Source organism: Megalobrama amblycephala, linkage group LG19 (assembly GCF_018812025.1).
Source record: "Megalobrama amblycephala isolate DHTTF-2021 linkage group LG19, ASM1881202v1, whole genome shotgun sequence".
NCBI lineage: Eukaryota > Metazoa > Chordata > Actinopteri > Cypriniformes > Xenocyprididae > Megalobrama > Megalobrama amblycephala.
The window spans coordinates 38064796-38079269 of NC_063062.1; the positions used below are offsets into that span (position 1 = coordinate 38064796).

The following is a 14474-nucleotide window of genomic DNA, read 5'->3' on the forward strand; positions in this document are numbered from 1 at the left end:
AACATTATATTTTTTAGTTTAACCCCTCAGCAACTGTTTTTAAAACGGCGTATTTAATTTAAATATTTTCAAAAAACGCTATTAAACACTAAAAGATCATTAAACGGACGAGAGTCATGAGAAAAATAATGCAGAACCGGCTGAGAGAGCACTTCTCCTCCAAATGTTATCTGTAATTCGGTCTTTGGATCTCTGAAACACAAATTAAAAATATGAAGCACACCAAAAACAACAATTACTCCCATCTAACAGTGCAGGAACGAGTGCTTCAGTGACATTCAAAGGGGAGAGACGGGATCATGGGTAAACAAACTTCATTAACAGAGCAATAGACAGCTGGTACCTGAAATAACACATTAACATACAAGTGTATCAAACAGGAACTATTCACAATAGAGGGGTTTATGGACACTTATTTCAGGTGACACTGGCCTCCTATTCAGAATAATGCATCTGTCCTTGTATCCCGTTTATTAGTATATGAATTGATGCTGAAATACTGTAGTAGGCATTCGATGGACGCTGCGCTATCCCGTGATGCCACAGGAGAGGATTCTTCATATTCAAAAATGGCGGAAAGCGGCGATATGCAGCTCATTCAAGTCATTAAGTACCTCAGGGAAAAACGTTTACTGTGGTTAAATTGCACTTGTTTAATATAATGTAAGTAAACGGCTGACTTATTGAAAGTTTAAACAATGTAATGAGAAGATTAAGAGTTGGCTGTAAAAAGATGTGTACTCATTATTACTGACAGCACATCAAGCTAACGAACAGGTCGAGATAACGTTACATCTGCTTGTTAACACTGTTTTATTTAACGGAGACGTTCGTTGTTAAGCAGTTTAATGAGATTAGAAAACTTAACGGACAGCAACATTCAGGTGGCAGTAGTTTATAGGGCTCACAGTTTGTAGTTTTTTTTTTAGAATGTATATCATCATTGTATTTATATTGTATATAATATTTAGTGTTGTGTATTTCTTTCGCCCTCTCTGTCTACACATTATTTATTTATATATAATGTATTCAAGTTTGTTTATTGATTCATGTCTTTTGTTTCTCGTGTATTTTTATATGCATTCATTTTTAACAATAAATTATTTAATTTCGTTGCTTCAAATCAGCCTCTGTCATGATATTAACAGATGTATTTTTATTCTGAGGTAAAATTTCCTAGCTAAATACATTAGGTGATTATACTTTGACATATTTAACAAGCTGTTGAAAAGCGTGATCTGCGAGCAGCTGACCGACGCCTCCTTTGAGCTGTTGATTGAATCGACGTTAAAACAACGATGAAAGCGGTAAGCATTAATAAAAAACATTGCTGATGAAAGCGGAGTAGAGCAGGCCCTTTACATTTTCGTGCTGTTGTGACGACGCATGACACGTGACAACATTAACATGGCGGATGTAGTACGTCCGAATTCCATTCATACTACCCTTATTCATACTATATAGAACGTACTGTTTTAACGGTCGGGAAGTACGTTCAAATTCAAATGTAGTACCTACTCATGTAGTATGCGATTTCGGACGCAGCCATCCAATCTGATTCTTAAAGGGTTACAGGATCTTTATAAAAATAACAAAATAATGACTTTATTCAACAATTTCTAGTGATGGGTGATTTCAAAACACTGCTTCATGAAGCTTCGAAGCTTTATGAATCTTTTGTTTCGAATCAGTGGTTTGGAGCCTGTATCAAAAGGCCATATTGCAATTACTGTAACTATGAGATTCTGGCTCATAAAAAGCGTTCAAGTCCTCGTAGAGCTTGTAATTACAGTTTGCAAGCTGTGAGTTTTCTGAAAGCTTCCACGTGTACCACCTGACTGCTGTAGAATAATTTAGGCATTGATAGTGGTGCCATAGATATGCATAATTCCCAGTCCGAGGATGTGAACAGCTCCGAATATAACATTGTGTGTTGTCATCTCAAGATTACAGTAATTACGTGGTGGCGTGAATGCAGCAAAACTGTCAAAGTCACGTGATTTCATTAAACGAGGCTTCATTAAGTGTTTCGAAACGTTTAAAAATGTCAATGGTTCACACACTTCCTTGTTTGGCACAAACAACATGTACGTTAGGGCTGTGTATTGCCAAGAATTTGGCGATACAATACGTATCACGATACAGGGGTTACGATACGATATATTGTGATATATTGCGATACTGTAAGAAAGGCGTTATATTGCGATATTTCTTGTTTTTTTAGAAAAAGGTAATTTAAAAAAAAAAACAGTCATAAAGAACACACCACCATATGCATAAAACCTTACAAACAACTTTATTTAATCAATACAGTATCATTTGCATTTATATCACTAATCACTATTAGTGATATATTGTGCAATCTAAGGGAAAATAGTAAAGTGACTGCAGGATTCTTTAAGTGTATATGTTTTAAAGGTTCAACTTGTGGTTTAACACAAAGCCACGAACCTTGAATGTAAATAAATAAATAAATATCGATACAGTGTTTTTGAGAATCGATACAATATCGCCAAACATAATATCGCGTTATTCACATGTATCGATATTTTCTTACACCCCTAATGTATGTTATAATTCGTCAAGGTTATTTCAGATCAACATGTGCAAGTGACCAATAAGTGTCACCATGGAGACGAGTGTCTGATTGTTTCAAAGCCTCAACACAAATTTGTGTAAAAATAAGTGGCTACTGTTCATTTGCCGGTTGATATGATAACAGACCCACTATGGAGTGTCCGGTTAGAGACTTTATCACAGATGATCAGGTATGCAGGAATAACCCATTTATTGTCATCACAAACTCAGTACACTGAAGAAATGCTGTTTTGCATGTATGTGTTTTCTACAAAATAAAGAAGAAAAAATAAAAGTACAAATAACGATAAAAAATAATAGTGGTCACAATAAATATAATAAAATTACAATACCTGCACAGATATTGAAAAACAGTGATTAAACAGTCAAAAAAACAAATGTGCCATTATATGGGAAGATGCACTGCTAGAAATTACTAATACTGAGCAGTTGAAGTTCGACAACTCTCAACGCTGAGGACCGAGATGAAGCCATCCTTTCTAGAATAGTGGTGTCCAAACTCGGTCCTGGAGGGCTGCTGTCCTGCAGAGTTTAGCTCCAACCAGCTCCAAAACACCTGCCTGGAAGTTTCTATATGCCTAGTTAGATCTTGATAAGCTGGTTCAGGTGTGTTTAATTGGGTTTGGAGCTAAAATCTGCAGGACAGCGGCCCTCCAGGACCGAGTTTGGACACCCCTGGTCTAGAACATTAGTGCGCATGCACCAAAAGAGTCCTCTACCGCTCAGAAATGAGCAATATATATTTAATATCTATATTAAATAAATCATATGATGATTAAATGGCACATCTTCTAAAAATAAGTGATATAGAGGAAATGTAATTATACACATGGACATCTTTACATGCTAGTTCGTCTTTGTCACTCGCATACATTAACTTATACACAGGGCCGGCCCAGGCTCTGTTGGTGCCCTAGGCAAGATTTTAGACCCACCACCACCACCACCACCACCATTAAAAAATCCAGAAAATGCAGATTTTTCTAAACTTTATTATGATATAACAACATACTGATAAGTATTACCTTAAATAAGTAGTAAATAAATAACAAATTTGACGTCACCTGAAAAACAACACACTTTAATAAGAAATTGAAGTACAAATCAACAAAAGAAAGTGCAAAAAACTATTATATATTCAGAATTACAGAACAGTTTCAAAACTGAGCACGCCTGGATTTCTTTGCAGCAATGTCATCAATGACTGCATCAAATGACAAATTCTGGGAAACATCATTATTGATGCTGATGGCAGCAAGTCGCTCTTGGGCCATGGTAGATTTGCCATGGCCATGGATGTTTGATGTCACAGATTGGGTACAGGAGGCTCAGAGTTCGATTTTACCTATAAATGTATCAAAGGCACCTCCTTGATTGTCTCATTAAGATGATGCAGAAGTGCGTTCCAAAAAAAAAAGAAAAAGAAAAAACGTTTTTTGACCCCTACACCCTTCGTCCCTTCGAAGCTCTCACTCAGGAGGGTAAACCCTTTGAAGGGATTAGGGCATATGGATGAGCCCTTTCGAATGGAATGCAGGACATGTCTCCTTGATCAAACACAAGTGATTCAGATCATCAGCTCATTAATCGAGACTCCAAGACCTGAAATGGGTGTGCAGACAAAGGAGACATGCAAAATATGCAGTGTTAGGGAGGCTCCAGGAACGTGGATGGGAACCACTGGGCTAATACTCAGATTAATTTGTGATTCTTACCTCTGTATTGCTCTTTTTTTCTCCTCCTCTTCCTTGCATCGCTTCCTGCCTTGCGCCTCTGATAATTTTCTTTTTTCATTATTTTTTTTTAGAAATTATACTTTCAGAGCACATAAATGGCAAAACTATTTTAACTATGTGCGCCATGCATAAATAATGCGTTATGATGTATTATAATTACGTCATGATGCAGAAAGTGTTTAAATTAGTCCAACATGACATGTTGTCAAATCTTATGATTTTTCGTTGAAGTCAGTTTTATATTATTCTTACATTATTTTAATCAGTTCGATGATAGATCAGTACTAAATTGTTAGTTATCAGTGCTTAAAGTCCCCCTGTAGTCAATTATTTTATTCGTCCCAGTCATTTTGCGCCCTAGGCAACTGCCTATGCAAACACTCGGAGCAGTTAAACGTTCACAAACAATGTAGAAAACAATGGATGAAGAGACTGTTACTTTGGCATGTACACAACTTTAGCAAAGATAAATCGATAAAGTACAGCTTGCATCCATCCGCTTTGCCGATCGGGACTGTTCAGTGGGCGGGATTGGCTCGCTGGATGGATGCTACGTGTGAAATCACATTTCTGTGAAATCACATTTCTGTGCACATTTCTGAGAGCGAGTGCAGTTGCACAATTGAGCATCCTGTAGTAAATCACACATTGGACCCGTACCATGCGACAAGCGAACATTGTGAAGGACTGAAAAGAAATAAAGTCTAAATTCTCTTCAGAATTCAAGTAGGCCTAAGTTTCAACTTTCTCGATTACAGTTATTTTGGGAAATATAGTATTGATTTTATACTGTTTATGTAAAAGTAATTTAAACTATACCTGTTTTATTCCGGAAGTATTATAGACCTGCTACTCCAAAAAGACGTAGAAGCTGCTAGAAATTAACGAATACATATTTTGAATTTTCATAATTTTAAAAGTTAAAACATGAAGTTTATTCGAAAGGGTAATTGAATAAAAAAAGGTTTTCCTTTTTCATTTCGGGCGGTTGTTTTTTGATAATGCGAAATCGAAAGTATTTTAAATCAGACCTTCAGAGATAAAACATAAACTCCATGAATATTCGTTTATGTCAAACATAATTAATAATAATAATAATCTGCTTAATATATTATTTTGGTTCACACAGAAATCAGTTATTCAAAGTATGTTCCATTTTTCTCAATGTACAATTTAATTTAGGAACATTTTGAAAATAATAAAATAGATTGTGAACTTGGGGCAATGATCAACTGAAAAATGAAAAGGAAATAATTTTATAAAGTAATAAACAATTCTGGGGGGAAAAAAATAGTGTAAGACTGCAATACAGAAAGTTGTTAACTTTATAAGAATTCAGTTTGCCTCATCAATTTTTAAACAGTAATTATAATGTCAATATCTTGATGTTTTTCAATTTCCCTAAAAGCACATGTACATCACAGATACAGGATGTCTGCAAAGTTGTACCTCATCTGCCATTTCTAAGATGTTTCCTGTCAGATGTTAAATGGACATTTAGAAATATATTTTAAGATTAAGCAGTTTATGATTTAGAGTGTATGTAAAACTGCATTTATTAAGACGTTTATCAGATGTTTTCACATTATGCATTCTTTAACAAGCATCTTAAAGACCTGTGATACCTGGGTCAGGGGCGCCGCTATAGCATTTTTAGGCCCTATGAAAGAATATGAGGTTGGGCCCTTACCGCAAGCCATAGCTATCCAAAATCGTTGTCTGCAATTTAATAATACTGACCTATATGACCAAAAATGACGGAGTATTTTATGTTTCCGCGCCGGCGCCTCACGCACAAATTTCAAGCACTGCAAACGTGACATCACAGCTTTGTCAGCATTAATCAAAATAAAGTACAGTCAAAGAAACATGTAAAAATGTACACTGCTCAATTTAAATGGTCCATAGTACAGTCCGTGCCGTTCTGTGTGAGCACCGCTCCAATGTGGCGTTGCAATGTCATGCGTGTTTTGCTCAGGAGGAGGAGGATTTCTATCGATATTGGAATGCGCGTGAAGTACAAAGTAAAGTTTAAATAATAAATAACAGTTTAGCATAAAACAACACACATTTGGATTCGTGCCGGATGTGAGAGGTAGGAAGCGTGATAACACTTTCACTTTCGCTTTGTTTAGCTATTTATAAGCCTGTTTTTCATTCTTGTTCTGTTCAGAATGCCGTTAAATTTAAGAGATTTGTTGTGGAGTGAGGTGAACTAAAATAGCCAATATCTATGTTTATAGTGTTTAATGTTAACACTCCGCTGTATTATTTGTATAATATGTATAAGTATTATTTCTGAATGTAATAATACGTAATAATGACTTATAGGGTAAGTCAAATGATTCTAAAAATAAATTTATTTCAGCTGGTTGTATTTCGTTCCTTGTATAGATTTTTTTATGGTAATTTTCAAAAAATTAAATTATTTTTTTTTTTGGGGGGGGGGGGGGGGGGGTTCATAATATCTCTGTCTAATGAATTTAGCTTTTTTTTTCTCCAATTCGTCTATATAATTAATTTTATTTCCTTTTTTAACATTGTTTATTTATTATATATGGTTTCTTCTTCTCAACATCTTCTCTCTCTAAAATGTTCAGATATTCTTGCAAATCAAGCAACCGTTTGCATCTTGCCTTTTTTCTATAAGATGTTACAGCTATGAGCTTTACCCTGTTCACTTATTTTAAGGCATCCCACAGGACACTTGGCGATACTTCTCTGTTATTGTTGTTATCCATATAATCTGCCAGTTCTTTTTGGACATATTCCTACTATCATTCAAAATGCTTGTATTAAGTCGCCACAACATATCCTTCTTTTTATTATCTAAATGCAGAGTCAATTAGACAGCTGAGTGATTAGAGATATCTCTGACTCCTATCTTGCAATCTATAATTCTGTGTCTATCTGAAATACAAATAATAAAAAAAAAGTAATCAGTTCTTGAATAAACATCTTTGACTTGCCGAGTAGAATGTGAATTGTTTGTCAGTTGGATGGAAATCCCTCCACACATCAAACAGTTCCAACTCCATCAAAGGTTTTTTAGATATCCTGGCTCTAGGGGTTACCCTCTGCAGTGCATTAGAGGAATCGCGTTTAGGCTGTATTTGGGAATTCCAGGCTCCTCCACATATTAGAATCCCTGAGGATTAAGAAACAGGTCGTTTTTTAAGCACCATATTACGACCTATATTTACGTTTTGAAGTCATGCGCCCTCTAGTGGGCATAAAAATAATGACAGTGTCGTGTTACGTCTGTCGTCATGAAATGACGTATGACTGTCATTAGCAATCAAAATGCGTGTTCATTTAAATGCAATGTGTGGACTTTTTACACCATTTCTCCTATTTCCATTTACAAAAAATAAATTTTATTAATGACTACACCCACCCCACCCTAAACCTACCCTTAGTGATTTATAGTGCATTTACACTTTATGAGCACGTGTTCCCTGGGATCGAACCCACAATCGCATGATCACATGATTGCATATTGATATGGCAATGCTCTACCAGCTGAGCTACGCGAAACCGAGAATATGATGCAGATAAAAGGGAACAATGCATTAAAATGAAAGCATGCTCCTATGGGTCGTATTTCATGAATTAAAATTAAAGTGTCCTGTTGTCGATAGGGGCGCCACTTTAGTAAACGCTCCTATGAGTCGTATTTCAGGGAAGTGACAAACGACCTATATGGTCGTATTAGTTGGAGAACATGTTGACACATTAACTAGTATAACTTCTTTCTGATCTTGAAAGCCCTTAACTTAAACTTAACGGCCCTCTCTATCAGTAAATTCAGAAACCACTCGAAGATTCACACTATTAGAAATTAGCATTGCTACCCCTTTAGTATTGCTAGTATTGCTAAGAATAAAAGACCAAAAAAACAAAAAACACAGGTGGACCTCCTTTTTTAAGTAATAAACACTCTGTAATGTGGGGGGAAAAGTCTAGCTAACCACCAGAGCCCCCCTTCACTGCAACCTATAGTATACTGTATGCACTTAGATACGTCCAAAAAAAATTGCATTGCCCATATTTGTCTGTCAGCTATTCTTATTAAAGGCTAAGGGTAATTCTATTCAGTTAAATCGGTTAGTTAAACTCCAACAGAAGTAAAGACTCATTTGCTGCATTTGATATAAAGAATAATTTTAATACAGAAAAACAGTCTTAGTAGGAAAGTTGAAATCGACTTAATAAGCCACAGGTAGCCTAAGTCTTCCCACACATTGAGGGCATTCAACATTGTCCCTTGGTGCAAATGTCATTAAATCACTGACGTCCATAACCATAAAACTGCCTCACTTGCTCGATTCTTTACTCTTATAATGCAAAGTCACTTAACAGTCTGTTATCTCCCAATTCCTTTACATCTAAATCTATCTTGGCCATTGAAAACTCTATAGCTTCTCCTTAATCCATTCCTCGCGGATCTGCCGAATTGCAGAGCTCGTTAATTGCTGCCAGGGGGCCTTCCGTGCTTTTTCAGCAACCTCAACTTCTGCAGTTTTCTCCCAGTCTAATAAAGTTCTCAATGAAGTGAAGAATACTCCCTCAGTTCCCTCCGGGATGCTGTGAATGCGAACATTATGCCTTGTGTGTTCTTCCAAGTCCATAGCTTTGACTGCAAACTTTCCTGAGCTTGTAGTGACTGGCTCAGTGCCTCTTTAAAGTGGTCCGTGCTCTCTTCGACATCGGCTATCCGAGCCTCGGCCTCACTCACTCTGTCAGTTTAGTTTTTAGATCGGTTGCAACCTTGTTTAACTTCTGGTGGATTTCCTCTCAAATGTCCGCTAGCTCCTTTTCAAGTCGTCTCTGATTCTGTATCCAAAGTTACTCAGTTCAGACTTCATTTCTGTGGCCATCATCTTTATATCTATGCGGATGGCGGAGATGTTATCTTCCATATCCATTGCTGTTAAGTTTGTGTTCTGTCCATGCATGCCACTACTCTCTCCTTGTTTTCTCGGCCATGATGCCCTCAGTCCTTATTTTGTCACTATTCTCCGCTTTCCAGACTGCTTTCCCTCTCCTTTCCTGTATTTTTCCCCTTCCATCATTGATTGAATCAAAAACTAAATCTTGTATTCAAATTGGGGAATAATCTCAGACCGAATGGGAGTGAAGTCCCCAAGACTCAAAGCTTTTAAAGACAAAGCATGTTCACAAAGAGGACAAAATCCTTTGGCACGGGTTCAACAACACAACCGTGACCCAAATAACGCAGACTCAATGCATGTTGACTTAGGACTAAACAGCGGTGACGCCACTGCAAGGATATCGCACCGGTGAGCCTAAATATTTTCACAGTCGCATGCAGTTATTTTTACTCACAAATGTGAGCGAAATGGTCCCTGTAGAGCCCTGTCTCTGGGGGCCCCAAATGTTCGTGGGCCCTTAGAATCTTATGCACTACTTTATCTTCATGTCTGATTCAAAGCATGCAGAAAGCTAGATCTGACAAGCCGTAATTTTAACCCTTTAATTTTTACCCTTCAGGTCAAATATTGCACTGCAAACATCAATAACACACATATATTAGTACATATTTAATGTAAGCGTGATTTAAATTCTTGGTAATCCCGGTAATAATGCTGCATTCACGCACCCTCGTATTTACCGAAATCTTGAGATGACAACACGTGACATTGTATTCGGAGCTGTTCACGTCCTTTGACTGGGAATTATGCATTTCTATGGCACCACTATCAATGCCTAATGAATCTACAGCGGTCAGGATAGCAGTATAGCAGCCACGTGGTACATCTGGGAGCTTTCAGAAAACTCCCAGCTTACAAGCTGTAATTTCGAGCTCTACGAGGATGTGAACGCTTTTTACAAGCAGGAATCTTGTAACTACAGGAATTACGAGGCTGTGTGAACGCACCTTTAAATGCCCGTTCCGGAAGTAGGCCTATAACAGATGACGTGTATAACAGCATGCAGAAATGACGCAGATAACCGTTTGAAAAGGGTGCATGTTAAAACACTAAGTTTAAAGATTTCTCACCATTCTTTATTCATTTAGGCTATCTTTATCATTTCAGACGAATTCGCAATATTCTAAGTGAACTGCGAATAGGAAGTTTATGTGATGGCGCGATTAATTTTGGATAGCTTTTCTGTTCATGCCCCATATTGTGAAAATTTTACTGCCTTTGTGCTATGAAGCTTCGTTCCGATTTACAGGGTCCCTGTTCACTTCTCCCTGAGCATACCCAGATAGCAAAATACACTTGGGCCAGATTCTTGCCTGCCAGAGACTTACCACTCGACCCGTTTCTTTCTGCAGCGATCGGGCCGGATGCCTGTGTACTCACTGCCCGATACAGGTGTTGTGCCCAATTCTGACCCCCTGCCAAATTATTACCCCCCTCGTGGAAGTCGCTATCTGATTGCCTAATCCTAACCCCACCCCTAATCCTACCCCCTCCCCCACACCTAATCCTTAACCTATCAATACTAGGGGGGTAATAATTTGGCAGGGGTAGGAATTGGGCACAACACCTGTTCGAATCAATCGGGCAAGACGCGGCAGCTGTTACAATGCCGGCGCCAGCGCACCAGAAACGGCCCAGCCCCGTTTATATATCTACCAAACTGTTCATACATTTTCATTTAAATTTGATACCCAGCCAAAACGTTTACTATTGAAACTCTAGATTTTTAAGTGAGATGCTAACGGTCTAATCAGATTCAATGAACTATGCTAAGCTATGCTAAAAGTGGTACCGTCAGAACCAGAGATCGGCTGAATGGATTCGAAAACGGTAAAACTCAACTGTTTAACTCTAGGGGAGTTGGAAAATGAGCCTATTTTCAAAAAAAGTGGAGTGTTCCTTTAATGCATTGAATACTTACATTTCAAGTCTTGAAGAATTGTGGGTCCTCCTCACACAGGTATGAGGAGCACAGAGGGCTACGGTTTCATGTTGACATCATGCACACCCTTCAAAGTCAAGCAAAAATTAACATGTTAAACAAGCAAGCCAACTTTATTTTATATACAGTGAAGACAGTGATGGAGGTAGTTAGTATTGACTAATTTCAGCTCACCTGACACATTTAAAATGTCACGCAGAGTCTCTGAAATCTTGTTGATGTGTGCTGTATTCAGTGATATGGTGTAACTTTGTACAAACCTAGAAAACCAAAAACACACAAGTGTATAACCAACAGTGGATGAAGAAAAGAGAAAGTCAAGTCTGTGTCCAGTTATCTGAGGAAACATCACGTAACTTGCATTTCAACTGAACTGAAGTTACCTTAAGTGTTGAAGCCCACTCTTCAGTAAGCATCCAGTTCATCCTTTTCTTAATTTAAGATAACCTTACAAAATCAAATAAGAAAAAAAACAAAAACAGAAATGTTTTGCTTTACTTACATAAGTTTGGCTCCAGATGCTTGAGAATATCTGCCACGCTGAAAGGATTCTTCAGGTAACATCGGTTAGAGCAATGATGTAATGTGGATGACAGCAGTTTAGAAATAGAAATAAAACTTAGAAATAATCATTCAAGTAGCTGTGTATTTCTCCATGTAAAACCAATCAAGGAAAACGTGTCTAGAGCACCTCCTAGTGGTCATTTTATAAAACACAAAGGAAAAACCCTACTTGAGATATTGCTTTATAACTTAACAGCTTTAACTAAAAATGAAGACTTAAGATGCAAAAGCCTCTAAGTGCCGTCTGAAATTTTCTTCTAAAATAAGCATTTTTATCAAGCTTGTATGTTTAGATTCAGTTATTTCACTTTAATGTCAATGAACCTATTAATTGCCATTAAAGTGGAATTACTGAACCTAAACATACAAGCTTGATAAAAATGCTTATTTTAGAAGAAAATTTCAGACGGCACTTAGAGGCTTTTGCATCTGAAGTCTTCAAATATAGGCTACACAAGCTTAACTAACAGACATTATTCTGATAAGAGTGTTTTCCAACAATGATGTAATGAAATAGTGATAATTTAAGGTTCAAGGGAACATTTTAAATAAATGTTCATTTATAAGCAACCTACTTTAGTGTGATATGTTACCATATCATCATGCTTAACACTGAGAATGTGAATAATTTGTAATGGGATAATCAGGTTCAGATATCTAAATCAGAGAATATCATTGGGCGGTTGGTAGGTGGATAATTAATTTTTTAACAGTGGATTCAGGTATAGCTCAATGCACAGACTTTTTCTTTGTTCATGCACCCGGACCCCCCTAGAGGGTCTGTGCCCCCCCACCCCACACTTTTCAAACCAAAGTTACACCCTTGACTTTAGGTAACGTTTAAATATAAAGTCGACCTACTTTTATTCAGCCATCTAAACAGATTACATTTGATGGAAAAAACAAAGGATGTGATGTTCAGAATAGTAAATATCATAGTGGGAAGTGATGCCCTCTAAGGGCATTAAAAGATTAGTTCACTTTCAAATGAAAATTAGCCCAAGCTTTACTCACAAAAAAATTTTAATTTATTGACAGCCCTACACACACGCGCACACACTCACACACACACACGTTTTTGTGAATTGTGGGGTCATTCCACAGGCGTAATGGTTTTTATACTATACAAGTATGAGCTGAAGAAAGTGCTTCCATCTACATTCATCCATCATAAATGTACTCAACACGGCTCCAGGGGGTTAATAAAGGCCTTCTGAAGTGAAGTGATGCGTTTATGTAAGAAAAAAATCTATATTTTCCACCTGCTTCACCTGCTTTATGTCCAATAAACACCATCTATCCCGTTGTCTCCGATATCCTCTGTCCGTAACACCTGTGGGGGAGACTTCAATAAATTACTATGAATTAAATACCATTCATTGTGTAACCACAATACCAATTATGCCCAGAAGAAAAACAAACTTGGCGTGTGAATTTTAATTGATTAAAAATCACTTTAAAGCAGTCTGAAGCACTGTTGCGCGAGCCTATAGAACGCACAACAGCGCCGCCTTGTGACTTTGCAAATTGTGTGGGAAGCACTACGTACATTTGTGTACTTTATATCAACTGCAAAACTCCATTTTTTACATAACAAGTAAACAATACAACATACATTATGGAGTCAGAAGAACAAATAAAAAAAAATAGAAACCTGCAAAAGTCACTTGATTTCAGTAAAAGAGGCTTATTTAACAACTGTTTTAAAATTTAAGTGTCTACGTGGTTTTTACCCAGGGACGTGCACAGGAATTTTGAGGGGCAGTTGCTCTGACCTAAAAAAAGGGCACTCCCCTACCAACACCCCCCCTCATGGGCTATATGAAGGACTGAGAATAACCGTGGTATAAGCGGAATAATTGACTCCGCTTCGAGTCGTGACCGAATCACCACCTCAGGTGTGCATTATTTTTCTAATAATTCAACGGCCCGTCGTCAATTATTCCTTACTTGAATCACAGCTTAAATAGTGTTTTGACATCGACAACCCAAGTGCATTTTACCTCAAACTTGCGTCTAGTTAACTTTCTAAAGTAGCAATCGCTTCTCAGGTCGACATTAACAAACTGACAAAATTATATTCAGAATTAAAAATATTTTTATACCACTTTTTAATGTGTGATTGAGTAAAGGTTTTCACGAGATACCAACCTTTCGCGAACTTGCTTCCAACACTCGTTCTCGTGGAGGCGCGGTGTGCACGGAGGGGAGGGGCTGTGCGCGCGCGAGACGCGAGTATGTGAGAGAGACGCGTGAGTGAGAGACGCAGGGAAATGAAATGCAGCTGAACGTTTGCTCTATGAAAAACATTGACAAAGACGAAAACTAAGGACATTTAATCTATACTTTTATTTTATTTTAGTTAGTTTTGCCAAACACACATTACAGTTTTGGTTAGTTATCGTTTTTTTGTAATGCCTCGTTTTTATTTTTATTTCAGTTAACGACGATGTTTTTTCCCACCTTTTTTTCGTTCGTTTTCGTTAACGATTATAACCTTACTCACCTTTCCGACAACGTTAAGTCGTCTCACCAGACAACCGCGACAATCTCCTTCTAGTGCCGCTCATGCAGGCTCAGCTCAGGTGCCGGTCGCGTGCAGCGCTGCAGCCACGTAAACAGAGTTTGCCCTTCCCCTACTGACTTTCACTTTCGGACGGGTGCCCGAATATGGAAGTG

General features: G+C 37.6%; 1 protein-coding gene and 1 long non-coding RNA gene across 13 annotated transcripts in view; one reads left to right on the plus strand and one right to left on the minus strand.

Annotated features, from left to right (window-relative positions):
• Positions 1-4927: 4927 nt before the first annotated feature.
• The window catches only part of LOC125254758, a 188974-nt gene continuing 179427 nt past the window's right edge, over positions 4928-14474 (plus strand). For all 12 annotated transcript variants that reach the window (XM_048169551.1, XM_048169561.1, XM_048169552.1 and 9 more), the window contains exon 1: positions 4928-5060. The gene's annotated coding sequence lies outside the window, so the exon portion shown is untranslated. The remainder of the gene's footprint in view (positions 5061-14474) is intronic.
• On the minus strand, positions 10964-12024 carry LOC125254759. The gene is made up of 3 exons (XR_007181732.1): positions 11734-12024; positions 11406-11491; positions 10964-11298 (listed from the first exon to the last, which is right to left on the minus strand). It is a non-coding gene; the product is annotated as an uncharacterized LOC125254759 (long non-coding RNA).